At 36.9% G+C, this 26,129-nt stretch overlaps 1 long non-coding RNA gene across 1 annotated transcript; it reads right to left on the reverse strand.

The window, feature by feature from the left end:
* Positions 1 to 9,021: 9,021 nt before the first annotated feature.
* Positions 9,022 to 20,694, reverse strand: LOC123247925. Its single transcript, XR_006506163.1, has 3 exons — positions 20,618 to 20,694; positions 10,369 to 10,457; positions 9,022 to 9,344 (listed from the first exon to the last, which is right to left on the reverse strand). It is a non-coding gene; the product is annotated as an uncharacterized LOC123247925 (long non-coding RNA).
* Between the last annotated feature and the right edge of the window lie 5,435 nt (positions 20,695 to 26,129).

The raw sequence follows: 26,129 nt of genomic DNA on the forward strand, positions 1-26,129 counted from the left end.
TTGTGTGATCCTGAACAAGTCACTTAACACTTAACTTGCCCAGCCCTTGCCACTCTTCTTCGAATTAATACTAAGACAGAAGGTAAGAGTTTAAAACAAAAAAAGAATGCTACCTGAAAAAGAGGCAGAACACCCAGATTCCCTCCCACAAATCTTTTCAAATAAAACCCTAAATTTGAACCAGATCAAGTGAGGAGCTACAATAAGGGAATTATTCCACCATAGAATTGTACATAAAGACAGCTAAAACTCAGAGGCCATAGGAAAGGAGGCCATCAGAAAAATTAGCACCAGGATGAGGAAGCTAACCTAGCCTTCTAGCCAACCCTAAGGGCTAGAAATTTATATAGCCTTGCAAAGTACTGTATCTGGAGATTGTAAGAATAGAAGCCGCCATCCCAGAAAAGGTCCAATAAAGTCAGAAATCCCTAGAGGAGTCAGAAATCTCCAGGTAAAGGGTTTTAGAAAACTGCTAAAAGAAAGTGATCAAATCTGCAAGACAGAACTCAGAGCAGGAGAGTCTATGACCAGCATCTCCAAGGCCCCAAGCTCTCTATCATGAAGCGTTATAAAGACCCCAGAAGATTCACTGCTCTGAAGCTCAAAAATCCCAATTGCTGGGAGGTAGAGATTAGCACAAGATTCTAAGGAAACCAAGGCAATACCAAGCAGAACTGACTTCCCCAGTCAAAAATGCAAGAAGGGACAGAGCCTGGCCCTAGAACAAAATCCTGATTCAGGAACTAAAGTGAAAAAGATAAGTTAAAGGGGCAAGGGAAAGACTAACTAGAATGAAGTATCTTTGGTTATTGAAATATTATGATCAGGAAGGAGTAAGTAACCCCAGAAACAATAGCAACAAGTCAAAAAAGATTTTATACACACATAAACATATAAATATATGTGGATGGGATATACATATATACACACATATGTTATTACATATCACATAAATATATATTCAAAAATTACATATAATGTGTATGATATGATATGAATGTGTATATTAAAGACTAATTATCTAGAACAAGTGAAACAAGAGATTAAAAAATGAAATTAGAGCTACGGAAAAAATTATTAGAATAAATTATATAGAGAAGAAAAACATAAAACAGACGAGAAAACCAGAATAGACCAACTAGAAAGCAATGGCTCCATTAGAAAGTAAGAAATAGTCCAAAAAAGTAAATGACGGGAAAAAGAGACAAAAACATAAGATATCTAAAATCTAAAACAAGTGACCTGGAATCTAAATTAAGGCAAGTCAATTAGTTAATAAACATTTATTAAAATATGGAATTAGGTCTTGATCAATGATACATGTAAAACCCAGTAGAATTGTGCAACAGCTAAGAGGGTTAGGGGAGTTTGGGAGAGAGGGAAGGAACATGAAATATGTAACTAGGAGAAAATATTCAAAATTTAAATTTAAAAATAAATTAAAAAAAACAAATACTTATTAAGTAATTACAATCTTCCAGGGACTGTTTTTTTTTAAGACTTAAATTGTACTTTTATTAAATTTACAGTTGACACAAAACTGGGAAGGACAGCTCACATGCTGGATGACAGATCTGAGACTCAAAAGGCTCTTAATAGGCTAGAATGCTGAGATGAATGTAAAAAAGTTAAGCATAATACAAACAAATGTGAAGTTTTTTTCCTCAATTTCAAAAGCTCAACATCTCATGTATGAGTTAGGGGAGATATGCCTAAGTAATAATTCATCTGAAGAACTGGTTTTTGTGGACTGGATTGAGGGCAAGAAGCAAGCATATATCAAGTGATCACTATGTGCCAGGCACTGCAATAATTACTTTGCAAATATTTACAAATTCAATATGTCTGTCACAATAGCAATGATAGGCTATGGGGGGTTCAGAGAGGAAGAGCATCTCTGGAATGAGGGCTTGCTGAGCCCTTTTAGGGTTGCTCATTTTCCTCCAGTGTTCATTTGTCACTGACTCTTAACTGTGGCTCCAAGACACTGTATCATGGGCAGCAGCCACATTGATAAAATCATCTGGGCAGACACCTGTTGGTGAGTTAAGGGGAAGTCTACCCCAATATGTCAAGCTTCCCCCAGTAGAATGGGCAGATGAGAACAATTTGTTCCAGTGGTCACAAAGGCAGCTGAAGCAGGTGCTATGGAGGTCTTAGAGCTTGGTTAGACATTGAAGACACCAAGGTTTCCACCTCATCCTGGGCCATTGCCAATCACTCTGCCTTTCATCTCGATACTGAGCTTAGATGACTCTTTTCATGTTTCTCTTGATTTTTGTGTTTGGATATTGAACTTTCCATTTAGTCCTGCTCTTTTCTGTGCAAATACTTGGAAATCTTCTATCTTGTTGAATGCCCAAACTTTCCCCTGGAAGTATATAGTCAGTTTTCATGGGTAGGTGATCTTTGGTTGTAGACCCAGTTCTTTTGCCTTTCTGAATATCATATTCCAAGCCTTGCGGTCTTTTAGTGTGGAGGCTGCCAGATCCTGTGTGATCCTGACTGGTGCTCCTTGATATCTGAATTGTCTCTTTCTGGCTTCTTGTAAAATGTTTTCTTTTACTTGGAAGCTCTTGAATTTGACTATTATATTCCTGGGGGTTGTATTTTCTGGGTCTAGTGTAGAGGGTGATCTATGGATCCTTTCAATGTCTATATTGCCCTCTTGTCATAGAACTTCAGGGCAATTTTGCTGAATAATTTCTTTTAGTATGGAGTCCAAATTTCTTTTGATTTCTGCTTTTTCAGGAAGACCAATGATTCTCAGATTGTCTCTTCTAGACCTGTTTTCTTGGTCTGTCATTTTCTCATTGAGATATTTCCTGTTTCCTTCTATTTTATCAGTTTTTTGACTTTTTTTTTTTATTTGTTCTTGCTGTCTTGAGAGATCATTAGCTTCTAATTACTCAATCCCAGCCTTTAGGGACTGGTTTTCAGTTATAATCTTTTGGTTTTCCTTTTCAATCTGTCCATTTCTGGTCTTCAATTTACTTGCTTCACTTTCCATTTGTGAAATTCTGCCTTTTAAACTGTTATTTTCTTGCCAGATTTTGGTTTTCAATTTGCTTACCATTTTGTTTGATTTGGGGGCATCTTTCTCCAATTGGGAGTTTCTGCTTTCTAACCTGTTAATTTCCTTTTGAGCTATTTCCCACTTCTCTTGCCAAATCTCTTCCATTTTTCTCATCATCTCAGATTTGAATTCTTCAATAGCTTGTGGCCAGTTTTCATTATTTTGGGAAGGTTTGGATATGATAACTTATTTGTTCTCCTCTGCTGTTTGCTCTGTTGTCTGGATTTTATCTGTGTAAAAGTTGTCGAGTGTTACAGATTTCTTCTTGATGATCTTTCTCTTTTGGGGTTCTTGTCTCTAGCTTGCCATTGTTAGCCCTGCACCCTCTCAGGTTTATCCTCACACTCAGGATCTGTCTGAGCTCTTTAAGCTCCTGAGGTCTCTAGTCTAGTTGTTCTCGGGGTCAAGCCTCCTGGTGGTCCCCTTGCTTGTTCCTCTGCCTGAGGCTCCTTTAACAGTCTCAGGGCACTGCTTCCACAGTTGTGCACCTCCTCTGCACTGGGTCCCCACTCAAGGTCCTGTGCTCAGGATCTGAGTCCTCGCCTACACTCAGGATCCATTTTGAGCTTGAGTCCGCACCTGCACTCGTGCTTGCGCTCAGGGTCTGTGTTCAAAGTCCATGTGTTCTTTAGCCTCTTGGGGTCTTAAGTCTTGCTGCTCTCAGGGGCAGGCCCTGGTCACTCTAGGTAGCTGCCAAGGACTTAATGGGTGCCCCAAACTTGCTCTAACTTTTGTGCGCTAGCTTCGGCACTGTAGGTGGTGTGGGGTGGGCAAGGGGGTTGCTCAGTTGGCGTTTTAGTGAGAGCTGTTTCACCCCTTTATAACATGGAAATGCCCCAATTCCACATACCTTCAATGTTGTGCCCTGTTGTGGGGTCCCTTCGTTCCTCAGGATTTGTTTTTATGTCTTCTTGAGGAGTCCTATATATTTCGGTTAGGAGAGTTTAAGCAGCTGCTTTTTACTCTGCCACCATCTTAACCAGGAACTCTTCCAGGGACTGTTTTAAGTCTTCAGTTTACAAAGAAAGGGAAAAGACAGTCTCTGTTCTCAAAGACCTGAGAGTCTAATGAGGCGAGAACATGTAAATAATTACGTACAAACACATTTTCTATCTTAGAATAATCAATAGAAGGAGGACACTATAATTTAGAAGGTTCTAGAAAAGTTTCCTGTAGAAAGTCAGATTTTAACTGAAACTTGAAGGAATCCAGGAAATAAAAGAAAACCAGATAGTAGAATGAAAATTTCAGGCATGGGAGACAAACAGTGAAAATGTCCAAAACTTGGAGATGGAATATCTTGTTCAAAGAACATTAAAGAGGCTGTTTTTACCTCACTGCAAAATATGTCTGTGTTGAAGGAAATGGGGAGGACAGAGGATTGTGGAACACAAGGCAAAAGAAGACTAGAAAGTTAGAGAGAGGCCAGGCTATAAAATGTGTTGAATACCAAGAACAGGATTTTATTTTTAATTCTGAGGTAATAGAGAACCACTATTATTTTTTTAGAAAGGAGGTTATATAGTCAGATCTAGAGCTTTAGGTAGATTGACCACTTTGACCACTGAGTGTAGGATGGACTAAAGTGGGGAAAGATTTTTGGCAGGGAAACCAACCAACAGACCATTGCAGAAATGTTGGAATAAGATTATGAGGACCTACACCAATATAGTGGCAGAGTCATGTTATGATTAAAATTAACCCAAGAGGCTGATTTGGAGTAAGAAATATCAGTGTATTGATTACATCAGTTCATTGATTGGGTCAGAATTATAAGTAATAAAGTGTCATAAATAATGTCCTTCTCTGAATGACCAGTGAACCCAAAGCTTGGACAGGCATATCAATAGTTTTAGGGGCTCCTTATTCAGTCCCTCCCTTGAACATCCCAAACCATCTCTCATTGATAGGTAGCCAATTAAGAGGTGGTCCTATCTATCCTTCCGCACCCAGATGTCATGGAAAACACATACACAGGAAAAGAACCCTTCTCCCCTTCGTTTATTAACCAAATTCTGTTTAAAAGGAAGACATTCTTGGGCATTCCTCACAACAAAGGAAATGCAAAAATCTTCAGACTGGATGGTGCTGGAAGTCCAAGTCCTGGACTTTGGAGTTCTCTGTAAAAAACAGGAATTGGAGCCTTTCCACTCCAAGGTTCTGATATAAGAATGAATATAGGACATGAAAAATAAATTCTCACAGTCAGAGGAAAGAAGTGAAAAATAATTTAGGAATAAGAAGTCTCTGTGTTCAAAAAAATAAAATAGCCCAAATGGAAAGCAATGACTTCATTAGAAAGTAATGAATATTCTAGATAGTATAATTCAAGAAATCACAAATTAAAACTTACCAAATTTATTAAAAGTAGAGAGCAAAGTAACAATAGAAAGAATTCCCTAATAAGCTCCTAAAAGCAACCCCCAAAGGAAAAAATATGAAGAATTGATATTCCTAACAATAAGAATCACAGGTGAGATCATGTACAACCTAGCAGCTTCTATCATACAGAAAGAAAATTTTGACAGATAATATTCTCCAAAGTAAAAGATCTTTAAAATCTGTAAAGTATGATGATAAGATTCAGGAAGCAAACTTAATTGATCATTTGGAAGGAACTGTATGATGGCACAGTGCTAACCTCCTAATAAAAGGAGGAGCAACATGTTCTTTCAAAACTTTAATATCTTCAAAAGTTATTGGATGATTTAAATAAGCAAAAAGAAGTTCTTTAGGACAGATTTGGTTTTTTTCTGAGAGTTTGAATAGAAAAAAAGAAAATGTAGGGCAAAATGAATGTACTTATCTAGAAAATAAGGAAGAGAACTTACTATTTCTCATATTTGGAGTCTGTGAGAAGAAAAAATATACAGACATGGAAAAAGGAGAGGGATGAGTAAGCACTAAATGAACCTCACTCTAAAATGAACAAAGGAAGGTTCAATACATATATACACACTTTGATGTATAAATACTTCAAATTCCACCAAAAAAAAGAGAAAGAAAGGATGGAATGGGAGAGAAGAAGAGAAGAGGAAAGAAAAGGACAGGAGAAGAGATGACTAGAATCTAAGGAGATGCCTTTATATTGTCCCTTGGAAAATAGTTGGACGACTTGTACTATATGAATGTAGTAGTATATTATTGTAGCATAAGAGATGGAGAATTGAGTGGTTTCAAAGAATATTGATTGCTAAGAACTAATTCAAAATGAAGAGAGAACCTCAACATTTTAAATAAAAACAACTTTGAAGACTTAAAATCTCTGATCAATATAATGACCAACCACGTTTCCAAAGGACTTAAAATAAAGCATCTTATTCACCTCTTGACAGATAACAGACACAAATGAAAAAAGAGATACATTTGTGAACATGGCCATTATGTGAATTCATTTTAGTTGACTATGGCAGTGGGGGTAGTCAAAAAGGGTTAGTAATAGTGAAGCCAAAAAAAAGAAGGCCATTGAAAAATCTGTTAAGTGAACAGAAGGAAGTTCTAAATTAAGGATAGGGAAGTATTAAGGAAAATTTTAAAGTAATATGTGGAACTTATTTCTTTTTTTTAAGTGAGTGGTACAAAATGGAGATTTATAGTTTCGCAATTATCTCTTTTTCTTCCGTTGTGCTTTTTCCTTTTGCGGAAATGCTTTTTAGAGTATGTTTAAGTTAAGAATGAATTTTTAAAAAAAACAAATTATAAGGAGACAGGTAGAAATCTATCTGAATAACCACTGAGAAGAAATAGAGGGAATATACTTGTTAGATATTATTAGTGGGCTTAATGGAGAGTTTTAAATGAGCACACTACAATAAGACTTACTCTCTAACAGCAGAATGCAAGTGAAATTTTCATCACTTAAGAAAGAAACTGACAAACTATTTACTCAAGGCAATTATTAAAAAATTTAAAAAAAAGAAATTCACAAAGAATTTCCCTTGAAGTGATGACAGTCAACATTTTATCAGTATGTAAATTCGTCTTTGAATTTTTAAGCTGCCTTTACCAAACTTGGCCTACCTTTACATAGCTACCAAAATCATTCCATGAAGCCAAGACACTAGGCAATTTCTAGTACTGGAGTTCCATTACTGGTCCTCATATCTAGTCACTGAAAAATTGTTAAAAAGTCAGAAGGATGCACAGACCTCCCCCCACCCTACAGAATCTCATGACAATCAGAGAATTTACTCCTTTTCTTATCATTATCTATTTCATTTTTGATATAAAAAAGAACAATTGAATTATAATCAGAAGTCCTGTTGTTTAAGTCCAAACTCTGATTTATCAGATGCATGACTATGGATATGCCATTTGACCAGGGAGTTGTTTATAAAATTTTAACAACCAGATCTCCTGGGGGATTGGGGAGAGGGGGCAGGGAGGGAAGAGAAGTATGCATGAAATATTTTTAAGTTTAATACCTTTTATATCTTTGTATACCAATGCACTAAGGAGCCTAATAATGAAAATCTTATGAATTTAACAACAGAGAATTAGAATTTCTTTTGCCCTCACTCAGTACCCCACAATCACCTTGCACTAAGAAATTTCCCTGATACTGCTTCAGACTCTCCTATATCCTTGCCCTGACCTCACTATTCTATGGCAATAAATAGCATACTTTAACTCTGCCTACACACTTAAAGAGGAGAGAAAGGTATACAAAAATAGAAGTATCCTCTGCTTCAAGAGGCAGAGCTCAGCCAGAGAACTAAAGAACAGAGGAGTCTGGGACAGGGTGTCAGTGTGTATGTGCATGGGGATGTACCAAACTTGAATAAAAGTACTGGCATCAAGCTGGGATGAATTTTCTCTCCTGGAAACCTCTTGGAGTAGGGACCAAGCTGATGAAAACTGAATTTGCCAATGTTGGAAGTAGTTGAGACAATTTTGAAGTCAAGCCCCTGAAGGTAAATTTGTCATCAAAGAGAGAAAGGTCAGAAAGTGAGCAATAAGAGAACAAAAAAATTTTTTTTAAGATTAAAGCCATCAAAGAATAATCTCATGGCGGAAGAGACATATTCTATAATAGATGATTGGACCTTATTCTGGATACACTCTTCAGGGCTCCATTGTGCCTCCATGGACAATATTCTTTCTCAGGGGAAAAGAAATTGAAGCTATTAGGACAAACCAACAACTAGAACCAAAGGTAGTCATGGAATAGAAAGGATATTTCATGGCAAATGGAAAAGAGAATGACCATGAAAAGGGCAAAAGGATAGAATTAAACCACATGATGAAAAACAGGAAAATTTTTGTTGATTAATGTTTCTTTACTCATTATTTCCATTATAGAGTGATCCTTCTAAGAGAGAAGTGAAATATGAAAAAGGACTAAGGGGTCAAGATCTACAAAAGCAATAGCACAGCAATTGATTAAAAGAGAAAACTCAAATGTGGCATTTTAAGAACCTTAATTCCATGAAGAACCCAAAGAGGCTTAAGAAGGAATAAGTATACTAACCAGGAATCAGAGTAAAATTTTAGAAGAGACAGAAAAGGAAGACAATTAATGAAAAGGATAAAGGAGTAAAATGGACTATATGGTCACTGATAGTCCTTATAATAGAATTATTTTGTTTATGAGGTCTAAACATGACACAACCATGCAAGTGAAAGGGTTAATATCTTAGTCAATAGAATCAAGGGTCAAAAAGCTCTCAACTAATAAAACCAAAAATCAAATATAATTGGCAGAAATGTAAATTACTTTGCTTGGGCTCAAAAATCGACTACATGACTATGGGATAGTAGAGGTCTGGTTTAAAAAATTTCATATTAAAATGGGTGGTTTAGGGGGGCATAGCCAAGATGGTGGCTTAGTAGCAATGAAAGCTGAAACCACTCTGAATCTTCTTCCAAACCAAACTTTAAAAAAGCACTTCAAAATAACAGGAGCCAAAATCCAACAGGAAGACTTAGAGAGAGGGGCTCTCACACTGAATATAACTTGAAAGGTAGGCAGGGAGAATTTATTTTCATGGATAAGGGAGAAATGGAAGCAAAACTGCATGCAGAGAAGTTCTGGCCAACCACTCCTCCACCTACTGCACCAGATTCTGAACCAGGACATAGGCCAACTTCAGGATCCCTGGACCAGGCTACACCAGCAAAAGAGAATCTCAGACCCACTCCTTGATCCCAGATCCTTGCAGCAGCCCACAATGATGTCCAGAAGTCCATGGGACCTTTTCAATCTTTGACTGATGTGGTGAAGACTTAGCCCCAGGGCAAAATAGTTCACAGTGCCTTATTCATAACCCTGTAAGCCAGCAGAGGAGACAAAATCAGCAAGCAGCTTTCAGAATTCCCAATCCACAGGCAAAAAAAAAAAAAAAGACTGCGAAAATGAGCAAACCAAAAAAGAAACACTTAACCCTCAAAAATTTCTATGGGGACAAAGGACAAAGAATAAAACCAACAGAAGATGGGGAGATACACAACCACAAGCAAAACATCAATAAAATGGGGTGGTTTAAATTTCAACATGTTTCATCATACAGACCTTCCCATATTTCTCTGAATATTTTATATTTCTTACTACACAATAATATTCTATTATATTCAGGTACCATATTATAACAAACCTAAAGAAACCCATTTTTCTTCCCATATTTCTCTGAATGTCTCATATTTGATATTTCTTACTACACAATAATATTCCATTATATTCAGGCACCATATTATAACAAACCTAAAGAAACCCATTTTGTTTCTAATTGTGCTTTCACCAAAAAAGTTGATAATTATCATGATATATAATGGAGCTTTTCTTTTGGAAAGCGGAGGGTTAGCCTTCTTTAATTTTATTTCTAGAATTGAGATAAAGGGTGTGAAGAGCTTAGTCTCTTTTATACATAAACACAAAATTAAGTCTAAAATGGTTAGACCAATTCATAGCTCCAACTGAATATGTGTTCCTATCATACCCCAGTCCCTGACATTTACTGATCCCATTTTTTTGTCATCTTCACTGAATAGTAAGACAACATCCAAAATCTATTAAGGATCAGTGCTCTTGAGAACTTTTTTTCATGAATAGCCAATAAGTTGCCTGACAAACTGAACCAAACCAAAGAAATATATAGTTTTGCTTGAGGAAAAGATATTTGTTGGTCAATATCAAGTGCATGAATTATGCGGAAAATTCTTGGTTCAATGGAAAAATACAAAAGCATCAAAAATCATTCCTATATAGTATAAGTAGAACCATTTACAATAATCCTAAAATATATGACTCACATATCTTCCTTAAAGAAAGATGTAAATGGGCTCCCAATAGTTACCTTTTGTTGGATCAGAGGAGCTTCCAATGCAGCCATGAACAAGACCAAAAAAATGAACAGAAGAATCAAGCTGAAGTTTGCCACCATTCCTAGTAGAAAAGAAAGTCCAAAAAGAGAACATGATTCCTTTCAAAATCTGGCAGCCAGATGGTGCCATAATGCACACAGTTCTGGGCATAGAATCAGAAACACCTAAGCTCAAATCCAGTCTGAGACACTGACTAGCTGTATGACCCTAGGAAAGTCACTTAATTCCCACTTGCCTCAGTTTCCTCTATCTGTAAAGTGGGAATAATAACATCCCAAGGTTCTTGTGAAGATCAAATGAGATAATTATAAAGTGCTTAGCACAGTACCAAACACGTAGTAAACAACATATAAATGTTAGCTTTTATTATCGTTAATCTCCGAAAAAGTGACTCAAAGGCCAATATCCAACTAGTTAACATTATATCAATGAACAAGAATTATCTATAGAATATTCCAACAAACTATGCCCAAAGGAGTATAAAACGGTGCATAACCTTTGATCAATAATACCACTATTAAGTCTATTTTCCAAGAGATCGAAAAAAAAAAAAAAAGGAAAAAGAACCTACTTGTACAAAAATATTTATAGTAGCCTTTTTTGTGTGGCAAAGAATTGGAAATTGAGGGGATGTCCATCAATTAGGAAATGGCTGAACAAACTGTAGTACATGATGGTGATGGAAAACTATTGTGCTATAGGCAATGATGAATAGGATGATTTTAGAAAGACCTGGAAGGACCTTCATGAACTGATACAAAATGAAACAGAAGCAAGAGAACATTGTACATAATAACAACAACATTGTGGAATGATCATATGTGATAGACTTTGCTATTATCAGCAATACAATGATAGAGGACGATTCTATAGGATTTATGATAAACGATGCTATCCACCTCCTGAGGAAAAACTGGTGGAGTCAGAATGCAGATTAAAGCATACTACTTTTCATTTTAGTTTATTTGTGTTTTCATTTGGGGGTTTGGTTTTATGTGAGTATTCTCTTACAACAGTGAACCATATGGGAAATATGTTTTGCATGATAATACATGTATAATCCCTATCAAATTTCTTGTCATCTCCAAGAAGGAGGAGAAAAAGAGGAGTGGGAGACAATTTGAATCTCATAACTTCAGAAAATTTATGTAGAAAATGGTTATTAAACATAATTGCTAAAATAAAATATCTTTTTAAAATATATGGAGACAATATGATCAGATATATTTTATTAAAATATAATTTAATTGAAATTTAAAAAGACTATTCCAACAAACTGGCATTTAGCCTTTGCTTGAAGATTCCATTTTACATAGCTCTAATTATTAGGAAGATTTTTATTATATCGAGTATCCCATAATCTTTAGACTTTAATGGCTTAAAAACAGCACTAAGGTATTTGGGACAGTATTCATTAAATGTAAATTTGCTTCTTTGCAAGTTTTATCCATTTCTCCTAGTAATGCACTCAGCAACCAAGAAAAACAAGTCTAATTTCTCTTCATACGTGTCAGAATTCCAAATATTTGAAACAGCTATTATGCCTTAATACAGTCCTAGTAAATCTTTTTTCTCCTTTAGGCTAGACATTCTCAATTCCTTCAACTGCTCTGCATAAGGCATAATGCTGAAGTCTTTTATTATTCTATTTGTCTTCCTTTGGATGCTGCCCTCTTCCACCCTCATTCCCTATCAAAGTCCTTCCTTCCCAACAGGAAGGAGAGATCAAGAGCAGAACTAAAAAAGACTTTTTCTGTCAACCAAAAACAGAAAGAAGAGAGTAGAAAATAAGCTTAAAAATACTTTTTTCTTTTAAGCCCCAACGATTACTTCCAATAAAATCAAATCACATGTTAAAGTCCTTTGAGAATTAGAGGAATTATTGAATCTTCTGCAGTTCAAAACTAGTTCTCCTGTTTGGGGGATAAGTCACTTTGGAATCACTGAATGTCAAATGCTTTTACATAGACCACCTCCTTGAACCATCACATACCACATTTTAAAGCTCAGTTTCTTGTGACCTGTTGTCCAGGCTGAAGCCAACTATAGAATAGTTGGGTTATTCTGTCCTCCATTCTAAACATTTATAAGGTAACTGTTGATTACTACGATCTCACAAAAATGACTAAGCAGACAGGCTTTTAATAGCCAGAATGGCTGATCTCTGTCATCTCTTCCAATTCTCAGATTATAGAGTATGGTTCATGATGATAAATCTCCAGTCACACAAGATAAAAATGGTACACTGAACTAGTTAACAAAATAGTCATCTCATCTGCAGAAAAAAAGGAATCATGTTACATAATGCATTATATATTCCACTTTTAGGTTAAACTCTGAAACCATTTCTCTAGGAAGGTTACATGTGCTCTTTCCCTAAAAGTTATAAAGATTAAATTAGATTATCACTTAAAAGGGTTCATTTTAATGACTGTGTACTGAAATTGGAATTAATCATATAACTCTGACGTTCATCCTAACCTTAATTTCTATAATTCTAGGATCTTAATTCCAAGGAATTATCCATTAAGACATACTCACTGCTGCTGGCATTACTAGAATTTAGTCTTGTGCTTTGGAATTCAAAAGAATTGCTATGGAGTTTAGTTATTGTGGAAGGAAGGAAATTCAAATTAAACTATCTTTCGAGAAGAAATTAACGTGCATATCTAATTGGTTCTGGGTGTTTATTTCTTTTTTTTATATGGAACTATGACAATTATGATATGTCTCTAGAAAATATGAGAAATGTTACCTTTTTTTTTTAAATGATTGTATTCAGTGTGGACAAGAAATACATTTCAATATTGTAAAGGTTGTGACACAAGCCAAGAAAATTCATGAAATGTGCAGGATTATAGATAAATACAAAATGGAAATATCAGTACACTTGTGGGAGCATATTTTTCAAATTCTTGATACCTTTGGCCCCCCTTCCCACACTGCTAATTACGTCTTAGCTCAAAAGTGGCAAAATAGTTAGCTTTTTGCTTTGCACAGGGGAGGAAATATTTTTTTTTCCCTTTTCTTTCTCTCTATAGAAAATTGTCTGCATTGTACTGCAATGCTGAGCAAGTTTATTCTTAGCGGCATGTCTCCTCAGACATTTTATGGCAGCATAGGGAATATGAAATGTATGATTAATAAATAATTACAACTGCATGTCCAATCTCCAGTCTTCATTCAGTTAGAGTCCTCTGGATGTGGGTACTGTCATGGAAATGGTAGTGATAATAGTATATTTATTCATTTTAATTTAGAATGGAACCAAAGACATTAAGTACAAATATTTACATATTTTACACACAGAATCATTTCAACCATTACCAAAACACAACCACCTCCAGGGTGAAATCCAATAAAGAATTTAGCAGCATGAAACCACAGTAAGCAACAATTTAGGACAGAAGGTAAAGAACATCATCTACATAGAGTAGTTGAAATTAGAGAAGGAATTTTTAATTAGGCAAAATGTAATTACTCAGCTGGAATTTGTCCACTTTGGAAGTCCATTCTTTTTTGTTGTTGTGGGAAGTACTATGGGATATTCCATTAACAAATATAGTAAAAATCTGAGTGTCCTTCTAAATATATGTTTACCACAAGTCCTATTGGCCACGTCAGTTACACATTAATAATAATAATTAATCATAATAATAACTAGCATTTATAGTGCACTAAAGTTTGCAAAGCCTTTTCTATGTATTATCCCATTTGATTTCATTTAATCTCCCTCCTCTTCTCCAACTACTTATCTCTCTGGCTTCCACTAAGTCCCAACTAAAATTCTACCTCCTTCAGGAAGCCATTCCCCAAACCTCCTTAATTCCACTGCCTTCCCTGTTATTTATTTCCTAGCTATCCTTAGAAAACTTGCTTTGTATATATTTGTTTGCATGTTGGCTTTCCTGTTAGATGGTAAGTTCCATGAAGGCAAGGAATGTCTTTTGCCTCTTTTGGTATCTCTAGCATGTAGTCCAATGCCTGGCACATCGTAGGCACTTAACAAATGTTTATTCAATTGAATCAAAGTGATCATCACAAAAAATTTATTAAGATAGATATTATTACTATTACCTTTTTACAGATGAGGAAACTAAGGCTGACAGTGGTTAAGTGCCTTGCCCTAGGTCTCATGTAATTGTTTATCAAATGCTGAAGCAGAACTTGAGTTCATTTCTTCCTGGCTCCAATGACCACACTGTATGTATCACATGAAAGTACTAAGTTAGAGGGGCAGCTGGGTAGCTCAGTGGAGTGAGAGTCAGGCCTAGAGACAGGAGGTCCTAGGTTCAAACCCGGCCTCAGCCACTTCCCAGCTGTGTGACCCTGGGCAAGTCACTTGACCCCCATTGCCCACCCTTACCAATCTTCCACCTATGAGACAATACACCGAAGTACAAGGGTCTAAAAAAAAAAAAAAAGAAAGTACTAAGTTAGAGGATAATCTTGATACTAGGTCAGAGGATGCTTTGGAAAAGATTGACTTTGATTATGGTGTGTACTGTTATATAGCTGAATAGCAGGTTCAGCCCCATTGTTATCTCAGTTTATTTTGCCACTTCTTGTCCTCTATTTTCCTTGGCTATAAAATAGTACTAATAATACCATCAAAATTAAAGAGGCACCTAAGTGGCACAGTGGATAAAACCAGGCCTGATATCAAGAAGATCTGAATTCAAATTCTGCCTCAGTCACTTTCTAATTGGATGAGTCATTTAACCCCATTTGCCTCAGTTTCTTCATCTGTAAAATAAGCTGGAGAAGGAAATACAAACCACTCTAATACCTTTTCAAAGAAAAACACAAATTGGTTCCCAAAGATTTAGACACAACTGAAATTACTCAACAACAAGAAAATTTGGAGGGATAGTGTCTTGCTGTACTGTGAACTAGTCAGACTTGGAATGCAAAGTAGAGTTGTGAGAATCCTATTTTTAAGAAAGACATTAGCAGAAAATATATAATATGACCATAAGAAGGTAGACAGATGGGTAAGGGATCAAGCAGTTGGGCCATATAAGGAAAGCTTGAAGGAATATAGGATAGTTTCTATGGAAAAGAGAAGATTTGAAAGAAGGATAACAGTTATCTTCAAAAATGTGAACAATTCTCGAGGAAAAATAAATAGGCTCCTTTGGAGTATCTTAAGAAAGCAGACCTAAGACCAATGGACAAAAGTCACAGAACAGCAGATCTTGAACTCAGTGTCTTATCAGAGCTGCTTTAAAATTAAGCATTTCTCCTGAGTGGTCTTCCTTCTTTAAGTCTCTCCCTTATCTAATTCATCTTGACAACGTTGCCAAAGTAGGGGCAGCTAGGTGATTCATTGGAAAAAGAACTAAGTCTACTTGAATGGGGGGTCCTGGGTTCAAATCTAGCCACAGACACTTTCTAACTGAGTGACCCTGGGCAAAGTCATTTAACCCCAATTTCCTAGAAGAGCCTTTATTGCTCTTCTGCCTAGGAACCAATACCCTCTAGACAGAAGGTAAGGATTACTTAAGTGATAGGAAATTCTAAGGCACAAGTCTAGCCATGCCACTCTCCTCCTTACCTCCAGGTCCAAATAGAAACTTCTCTGCTTGGCAATTAAATCCTTTCTTAATTTGGTTCTAACCCACTTTCCCAGGTTTATCACACATCACTCTCCTTACAACACTATTCATTCCAACCAGTGTAGACTCACGCACAGCATTTATTCCACTTCTCTCCTCTCCTCCCTTTCATACACTGTTCTCTCTCTCTAGAATGCCCTTTCTCCTTATTTCCACCTATTGGTCCCTAAATTCCTTCTAAGGTTTATGGGCTGCTCAGGAAGGACTACCACCTCTGGTGTGAGGGCTTGAAAAGTCCATTTCAGGGCTGCTCATCCACCTTTGGTAGCCACCTACCTTTCCTCATTTATGGCTGCAAGAAATTGTTAACATGAACAGAGGCTAAAAGCCAATAAAACTATTTCAGCAGACCAGCTATTTCAGGTTGAGGGAAAACTGATAGTCCTGAAACCCTGGAGAATTAGAGGGCTGCCTACACCCGGGAATATACAATGGGCAAATGAGAAAAAAAATTGTTTCAATGGCTATGAAAGCAGCTGAAGCAAAGACCGTGGAACGCTTTGAGCTTGGTCAGACATCAGATACCAAGGAGATCCACTGCATGGATCAGTTGTCCAGTTTTCTCTTGCCACTGGACTTCAGTAACTCTGGACTCTGGAAGAGAGAGTGAAGCTGGCAACTTTGTGCAACTCTGCCTCACTTAAATCTAATTTTTGTGCAAGTTAAGATATCACCCCATGATATCAAAAATCTTCTTAAAAAAAGAAAAGAACAAACAATAGTTTCTATCAAACGCTGACTCGACTACTACCTCATACTTGAGTTCTTCCATCACACTTCCAGGTACATGGGTCTCCTAAAAAATTACCCAGTATTTATTTTGCAAATTTGCAAATGGATACATGATATATTCCCAATAAATTATAAACTTCTCAAAAACAAGGACAGTTTCAAGTTTGTCTCTGTATTTCTGATATTGAACACAGCATCTATGTCTGTATCTCAAACTCAAGTGCCATTGCCTACAAGTCTTTCTTGATTCCCTAAGAGTTACCATCCTCTCAAAAAAATACCTTTATTTATTTTTATATGTCTTATACATATTTATATGAATGCTATCTCTCCCAATAGACTGTGAGCTCTTTGAGAACAGGGATTGTTTCCTTCTTTACTTTTTAATATCCCTTTCCTTCCATCTTAGAATCAGTCCTCCATATTGGTTCCAAGGAAGAAGAGTGGTAAGGACTAGGTAATAAGGGTCACACAGCTAGAAGTATCTGAGGTCGAATTTGAACCCAGGACCATCCATCTGGCTCTCAATCCACTGTGCCACTTAGTTGACCACTGAGTGTTTCTCTTTTATCTTTATATCCCCAGTATCTAAACAAGCTTCCATCTACTGTCAGCTTGCTAATGGTGCAGTGAATAGAGTGCTGGAGCTGAATTTCAGGAGAATAGAGTTCAAGCTGTGTGACTCTAGACAAGTCATTTAACTTTTTATTTTTTTCCATTTCCTCAACTATAAAATGAGTATAGTAACAGCCCCAAGTTTGTTGTGAAGGCTAAATGAGATAATATTTATAAAGTGTTTGGCACAGTCCCTGGTGCATAGTAGGTGCTACATAAATGTAATCCATAATGGCAGGATAACAGATTAGAGGGTGGACTTGAATTCAAAGCCTTTCTCTCTCCTTAGGCTTTGGCAAAATTTATACACCAGCAGCATATTAGCAAAGAGTCTGCCTGGAACATAGTATGTGCTTTATAAATACTTATCGACTAACTATTTCTATCATATATCTTGGACAAATGATTCACTTCCAAGCTATTCAGAGCAACTGATATCTTGGATGTCATGCTTTAATTGTAGATGGTCCTACTCTATCCTACTTATGTCTCAAAGATAATATGGGAGTTAATGCAAAAGATAAACTCTAGAGACTGCTAAGTATACAATGGATAGAGTGCCAGGACTAGCCTCTGGAGGACCTGGGTTCAAATCTTAACTCAGACACTTCCTAGCTGTGGGAGCTAACAAGTTGCTTAACCCCAAATGCCTAGTCCTTGCCCCTCTTCTGTCTTAGAATTGATACTAAAACAGAAGGTAAAGGCTTTAAAAAAAAACAACTCTACTGACAATCTTTACCTAAAATATTTAAAAATTTGAAAAATAAGCTCCAGCCTTTTTCACTTGACAGCTATCAATTTCCTTTCACAGTAGCAAAATCTCCTTTCCTGATAATCAGTTATTGTAATTAGTTAAATAATTAGTCCTTTGCCTCTCTGTTAATGATGTTAAGAGGCCAACTGGAGGTTCTCAGTCCTAATGATGATCATCCCAGTTTAGACCATATACTATCATGATATTGTAGCAATTGCTCTAATTGTTCTTTGTGTGATTAGATACCTATAGACCTTGTCTCTAAATAATATGTTTACATTCATAAAATAAAATGTATAAAATTGCAAAGGAAATTGATTATATGGAAAGGCAGTTAGTTATCTATATCTCTGTGTGTGTCTGTGTGTGTGTGCATGCAGGAGAAGGTAGAAATTAAGATACTCCTGACTGGGTTTGGGGTGTCCGAGGGTCTAAAGACATAGCTCTTAAGTGATTATTAAGTAAAATTAAATTTAAATATCCAAATACTCCAACTATTATTTTTATACGATTTATTAATAATAACTCAAAGCAAAGGGAAGTAAAGTAAGAGAGAGAAAGAGTGTTTTTCCAGCCATGTTAGTAGGGAAAAAAGACCTGAGGGGAGGGGGGCCTGTTACAAAAACTTTTAACAACCAAATGTAAAAAAGTACATGAGGATGAAGAGGAAAGGAATTCTGGGGAACATAGTCCTGGAATACAAAACTCCAACTACACAGTGAGGAATAAAAAGTGTCTATCCTGCCAAGTGGATCCTCTAAGCTAGAGGTTCTTAACCTTTTGTGTGTGGGTCATGGATGTCTTTGGTTGTCTAGATCTCTTCTCAGAATAATGTTTTCATTGTTATTGTTACCTTACCTCCATCTTAGAATCAATACTGTATATCAGTTCCAAGGCAAAAGGGTAGTAAGGGCTAGGCAATGGGGATTAAGTGACTTACCCAGGGTCACACAGCTAGGTAGTATCTGAGTCCAGATTTTAACCCAGTCCTGGCTCTCATTAATTTTTTTTTTTTAACCCTTGTACTTCGGTGTATTGTCTCATAGGTGGAAGATTGGTAAGGGTGGGCAATGGGGGTCAAGTGACTTGCCCAGGGTCACACAGCTGGGAAGTGGCTAAGGCCGGGTTTGAACCTAGGACCTCCTGTCTCTAGGCCTGACTCTCACTCCACTGAGCTACCCAGCTGCCCCCTCTCATTAACTTTTATAGGTAATCAGGGAACCATTTATTTAAGGGTAGATTCTTACAGAGGACTGAATGTTCTCTTGGTATTGTATAGTTAGGGATTTTGTACTTTGAACTACGTACCCCAGAATTACTTAGTATTTCCCAAAATTCCTTTTAATCTCTCCACCAGTTGCATGGTCACATTTGTATAAGTTCTGAGTCTCTTTCTTCTCTCTCTCTCTCTCTCTCTCTCTCTCTCTCTCTCTCTCTCTCTCTGTCTCACTCTGTCTCTCTCTCGTAAGTGGGCTGAGTTAGATAGCTATCTTACTTTAGTTTTTATTAATAAACTTTATAAATATTATATTTGGAGATATTGTATATTAATTTTAATCTCTATGCTATCCAATTTTATTTGAACCCAGGACCTTCTGTTGCTGGCTCTTAATTCACTACGAGCCACCAACTGCTCTTAGAATAATGTTTTTTACATGCAGTAGAGGACTGCTGGGTAGCTCAGCGTATTGAGGGCGAGGTCTAGAGATGGGTGGTCCTACGTTCAAATATAGCCTCAGACACATCCTACCTGTGTGACCCTGGGCTCGTCACTTGACCCCCATTGCCTAGCCCTTACCACTCTTCTGCCTTGGAATCAATACAGTGAATTAATTCTAAGAGAGAAGGTAAGATAGATAGATGGAGATGAATGAATGAATGAATGAATAAATAAATGAAATAATGAATGAATAAATAAATGCAATAATGAGAGCTAGCATTTATATTTTACATTAAGGTTTTGTATAACCTTTGATTCTCATAACATCCTCATAGGCTAGGTACTATTACTCATTTTACAGATGAGGAAACTGACTTCCTTTGGGTAACCTAGCTTGAACTCAGTTCTTCCCAACTTAAATTAAGCAGTCTATCCACTATGCCAACCAACCTGTCTCTAAAATAAAATAAAAAAGATTATAAAGAAAACCAATTCTGTTTAGTTATCAAAATATTTTTTTTTTAAAGTTCGTGTATCTTAGGTTAAGAATCCCTGCTCTAAAGTATAAAGACCCAAAGGCTGTAGCCAGCAGACACACTGCCTTCGCATAGGCATCCACAAGCCAGAAGGTCTGGTCCTTTGGGAAACTACAAAAGCATTTAATGGGGAAAGGAAGGAAGGCAGTCATACCTTATCCTAATTGAGGACAGGCAGCTATGGGCACATTTCCCTGATGTGTGCCAAATTAAAGTAAACCAAGAGCTGAAAGGGAGGCTAGCCTTTTTTTTCCCCACAGAAATACAGAATCCAGAGGTGTGAAGGGGCTGCTACCTCCTACTCACCTTGACAAAGGCTGAGCTCCATGCCTGTTCATTTCTGTAGTCTAATAGCCTCTCCCCAGCCCAATAGCAGAGCTTCATTCCTTTGTGTCTAGAAGGCTTTTTCACTTTTCCAAGAGTCCTCTTTTAAAATGCAAATACCCCCGGAGGTGTTAAGCCTCTCCTGCTAATACTTTCCCTAACAGCAGAATGAAAGCGTGATCTTTTAGCTGTCAGTCACAGGATTCATAGGATACAGATAGGCTGGTGGGAGGTGAAGGAGAGAGAAGGATCTTCTGAGCTGGGGAGAGAAGGCAAGGAAAGGAGAGTTCAAAGGAGAGAGAAGGAAAGGGACTAGAGGAACATTGTGTACTCTGGAATTTTCCCTTGATCAGCTCTGCATGGAAGGCAAAGGGTTCTCCCTTCCTAGCCATACAATATATTCTGGGCTTACTCCAGCCCCTAGTGAATAAAATTCATCAGCAGTCTGACATAAGGAAAAGTAGCCTAGAGTCAAAAGAGATCTATATTCCAATTCTGGCTCTGATCTGTCCTGGTTGCTGTGAAAACCCTTTGACTTCTCAGAACCTGAATTTTCTCATCTGCAAAATGGACATAAAAACGCATGATGTACCTACTTCACAAGGAGGTAATGAGGGGGGGAAATCATAAAATGTAAAGTGTCATATATTTGGGAGTGTCAGCCTTAGCATTTCTAGGTGTATAGCTAAACCAAGACAACAAAAAGAATAAAGAAAGTCAGGGGCTCTTTGTCGGGGTTGGGGACTGAAGCAGATAGCCTATTGTTGACACCTTGGCTTCAGCCACAGATGAGTAATGGGACAATAATAAACCTGGACTACGAAGATTCTATCTCTCCCTGTGTGTCTGTCTGTCTGTCTCTCTCTCTCTGTCTCTCTCTGTCTCTCTATCTCTGTCTCTCATTCTCTCTCTCTCTCTCTCTCTCTCTCTCTGTCTCTGTCTCTCTGTCTCTCTCTGTCTCTGTCTCTGTCTCTCTGTCTCTCTGTCTCTCTCTGTCTCTCTGTCTCTCTCTCTGTCTCTCTGCTTCTCTCTGTCTCTATCTCTGTCTCTCTCTGTCTCTCTCTATCTCTGTCTGTCTTTCTGTCTCTGTCTCTGTCTCTCTCTTTCTCTCTCTCTCCACTGAGATGGGTTTTCTCTTGGCCAAAGGAAATAAAGTTAGTGCCAATGGGAATTCAGACAACCCCTAATTAACACTGCATGGACTAAGACCCCTCCAGAGTGGAAAAGGCTACACTAGTCATCCAAGCCCATGTGCATAATTCAGGCCTCTGAATGCAATCCAGGTTATTCCTGCTGAATTTGCATGGCTAATGGCATTCCTATCCTCTTGGCTTTTTTGGACCCAATTATGGCCTTCCAACCTCAAATCTGCCTGTCTGGCAATCACCTCTGCCTCGGCTCTCCCTATACAACCTCCCCCATCTGGCCTGCCTGCTCCAACACAGAATCCTTTCTGAGTCCTTGCCAGAACTCCTGCGGAGACCCACCTGACTATCCTAAAGTCCATTCTCTGCTTAAATTCCGCAGGCTTAACTCTTGCCTTCCTGTATTTCTGACCCAAACCTAGCCCAATCCTCCACCCCATTAGATAAAAACAGATGCCTCCTCCAGCCTCTCACTATCCATTCTCAACACCTGCCTTCCTGATCTTTCTGGACCCAAAACCTGCAGTGGAGATCATGCTTCTATCCCAACGTGTGCCACTTGATTAATGTAACTCACGTCTGCTTACTCTTTAAAATTCTGAAGAAGGAGACTCCTCCAAGTAACATAAATAGGAAATTTGAAAGTATAGAATCTAAGAAGGTCCATCTACTTCTCACCTCAAACCAACCACCTGGGAGGAGAAGGTGATCAAAGAAGACTAGGACAGCCTTGAAAATGAAAAAGAACAATGATAACTAGCAACAGAGAAAAGATTAAGCATTTCATTTTTATTTTGATTCTGTTTTCTCTACTAAGGAAAATGACCTTTGAACTAAAAAGACCAGAACAAAAAATAACTAAGAGGAATAGGATATCCGATATTAAAAAGGAGATTATAAGAGAAAAACTAGATGTCCTTAATGAATTCAAGTAACCTGGTCCAGATGAACTACTTCCTTAAACAACAAAAGAAATGGTAGACCTCCTAGATCTGCTGAACCACTGCTGGTGATATTTGAAAGATCATGGAAAATGTTAGAGAGATCACAGGACTAGAGAAGATCAAAATGTCTCTATTTTCAGGGGGAAAAAATGTAAATAGAGTCTAAGAATTATAAGACAGCAAACTATTACCCAAAAAAAATTCTAGAATGGATCATTGAAAGATATCTAGTGACCATCTAAAAAAAGATTCCATGATCACAAAGTCAGTGAGACTTTAAGAACAAATCATGTGTCTTCTATTACAGCCTGGGGAATATGAAATATGTATTGCATAAAAGCATTGGCAAAACCAATAACAAACCATTTTGAAGGGAGGGAGAGAATCTGAATCTCAAAATGTTGTAAAACTTTGTTTCTACATTTAATTGGAAAAAAGTAAAAAAAAAAAAAAAAGAATGAATTATTGCTTTAAAATATCAGTTTCATTGTCCAGGAGAATAATATACAATTTCCTAGGTTTTAATGAAACATTTTGATAAAGCCATTCTTATATTTGTGTGGTCTGGGTATAGGGCTCTGGCCTATAATAGTACAATTAGAATTGGAACTGGTTGAATAGATTGGAATAATGAGTAATTGTGTCAATATTATGTCAGTAATGTCAAGCTAGGAAAATTCACCTTTCCAAGGATTTTTTTTGCTCATTCTTTTTCAGTTGTTTCTAACTCTTCGTGACCTCATTTGGGGTTTTCTTAGCAAAGATAATGAAGTGGTTTGCCATTTCTTTTTCTAGCTAATTTTGCAAATGAGGAAATTGAGGTGAACAGGTTTAAGTGATTTGCCCAGGATCATACAGCTAGAATGTGTCAAAGCCAGATTTGAACTCAACAAGATGAGTCTTCCTGATTCCAGGCCCTAGCAGTCTATCCACTGTGCCACCTAGCTACCCTCTGAGGATCAAGGTTTAGCCCTATGTTGTTCTCATCTCCTGGAGTAGGTTGAAGCTAGCAGATACAATCCTTGCTCAGAGAGCATAGTTTCCCACTTCCCCGAAAAGAAATTCATGATGAATACCCTGAGTCTTATCTTAAACATATAAACTCCACAATTGAAACATTATTTAATTTCATTCTTTCATTTCCCATTCTGAGAAGAAAATTGTCTTCTAATCTTTCCCATTGTTATCTCTGTCTATAATTATTTTATTCTCTTCTATAAATTGGTCCCCCCCCCCAACTCTTGCTGGAATAAAGAAATTACCATTCCTTCTCTCCTCATCTCCCAATTGGATGTGGATGCATATTCAACTTCTTTCAACCTCTTGCCTCTAATTTTCCCATTCATGATTCCTACACTGTTTCTACCTTCCACCAAAAAAGGGATACTTATAAATGAGCATGCAATCTAATCCGTGAAATATTAATTCAGCTCTTCATCTTTTCTTTTTCCTCCTTCTTTAAAGTCTCCTTACATCTTTGGTGTTTTATATTCTTTCAGTCCTTTGATCATTCCCCTTTGTTCTTTCTTTTAAACTTCAATCCAAATTTTTGCAACAAATAGCCTATAAACATGAGAGAATTCATATCATTATTTAGTCTTTTCTTGTTAATTATACTTATTTACTTTTCTTGTATTCCTCTGCTTTGGGATGTTAACAAATCAAATGTTTTGCTAAATTCTAGTATTGTGTAGGTCAGTTTTGTTTTATTTGTTTTGTTCCTTTTTTTTCAAGAATGTCTCACATTACTCCTTTAACTATATCTTTTTTCATTCATGATTATGCTCAGCTTTGCATGAAAGGTTATTTAAGTTGCGTCTCAAATTCCTTTGATTTAGGGGACATTATATTCCACTATTCTTTCTGATTTTTTATTGTTGTGAACTAAATCCAGATCATTCAAATTGGTGATTCTTCATAAGTAAAACTCTTTCTCCTGATTACATGGAAATGTTATTATTGGGGAGGAAAGATAAAGTAGTGAGAAATCACCCTACCCAGCTAAGGAAAGGAAAAACAAAAAGACAGAAGGAGCTAGAAACGCACCCTTGCCCATTCCAGAGGTAAACAGAAAATGGATAATGAATTATTTACTCCCTTACTAAGTGAAAGACTTTATGAGAGTTGTTCAACTTTCAGCATTCAAAAATTATTTATTAATCACATACTATGTGCAAGGCAGGCAGCTAGGAGGCACAATAGATAGAATCCCAGGCCAAGAGGCAAGAAGACTCATTTTCCTAAATTCAAATCTGGCCTAAGGCACTTACTAGCTGTGGGACCCTGGGCAAGTCGTTTACACCTGTTTGTCTAATTTGTAAAACGAACTAGAGAAAGAAATGGCAAATCATCCAGTATCTTTGCCAAGAAAACCCCAAATGGGGTCAGAAAGAATAGGACATGCCTGAGAGAACTGAACAACAATCCTGTATTCCAAGAGCTTATAAATCCCTGAACCATGGATGTGTCTGTAATTGTAGAGTGAAAAGGTTGTTTGTAAAATAAGTCACTAATGCAGAATTATAATTTAACTTTACTTGATTTGGGGGAGGGTGATCCTACAGGAGATGGCAGTCCCATATGCTCTCTAGTCATATTTCCTTGGTACTAATCCTATCTCCTTTTAATGTGTATACTCATTTACCCTGTCTCCTCATTAGACTAATGAACAAATCAAAATACTAAAAGAGGAGTTGAGTTGCATTCTTCCCACTTCCTAAGGACTGAGTGATCCAATCAAAATACCTTTGTCCTTATTTGGAAGGCACTTAATCTTGTCTATAAAAGCAATTCCTGGTTTGAATCCCAGATCACCACCATTAGCTGCCACATCTACACTTTTCTGCCTTGGTGTTTTAATGAACTTTTTAAACTTTATCTTCCAGAGTTTTCCCTCTTTAATCAGAGTAAAGACCTGAATATTGAATTTTTCTTTTAAGAAGAAAGTGTGGAATATAGATATATGTATTGCTATAAATATGTGTGTATATTCATACATAAAACATATATGTATGTCCATACATATGTATTGTATGTGTGTAAATGTATATGCATATATAAAAATATCAGCTCTCATAAACAAGTTCCAGTTAGCTCCAGTACATTATTGGTAGCTAATTGTTCAATTTTCAGTGTGAGCATTTATATCTTGAAAATTGACAAATGCTACAAATCAGGGCTTAATTTATTGTTTTGCTGCTTACCTAGAATAAAAGTGATGAAAAAAGTTAATAAATAATTTTAACTTAAGATCGCATTGTGGATGAAATTTTTTTCCAGTAGTTAGACATTTATCATCATGTTCTTGCATAGAATCAACAAGATTTACAAGACTACAAGATTAAAAATCTGGATTACTGGACAGATAGTGATATACTTTTAAAGAAATAGGAATGGTAATAAGAG

Source organism: Gracilinanus agilis, chromosome 4 (genome assembly GCF_016433145.1).
Source record: "Gracilinanus agilis isolate LMUSP501 chromosome 4, AgileGrace, whole genome shotgun sequence".
NCBI classification, from domain to species: Eukaryota; Metazoa; Chordata; class Mammalia; order Didelphimorphia; family Didelphidae; genus Gracilinanus; species Gracilinanus agilis.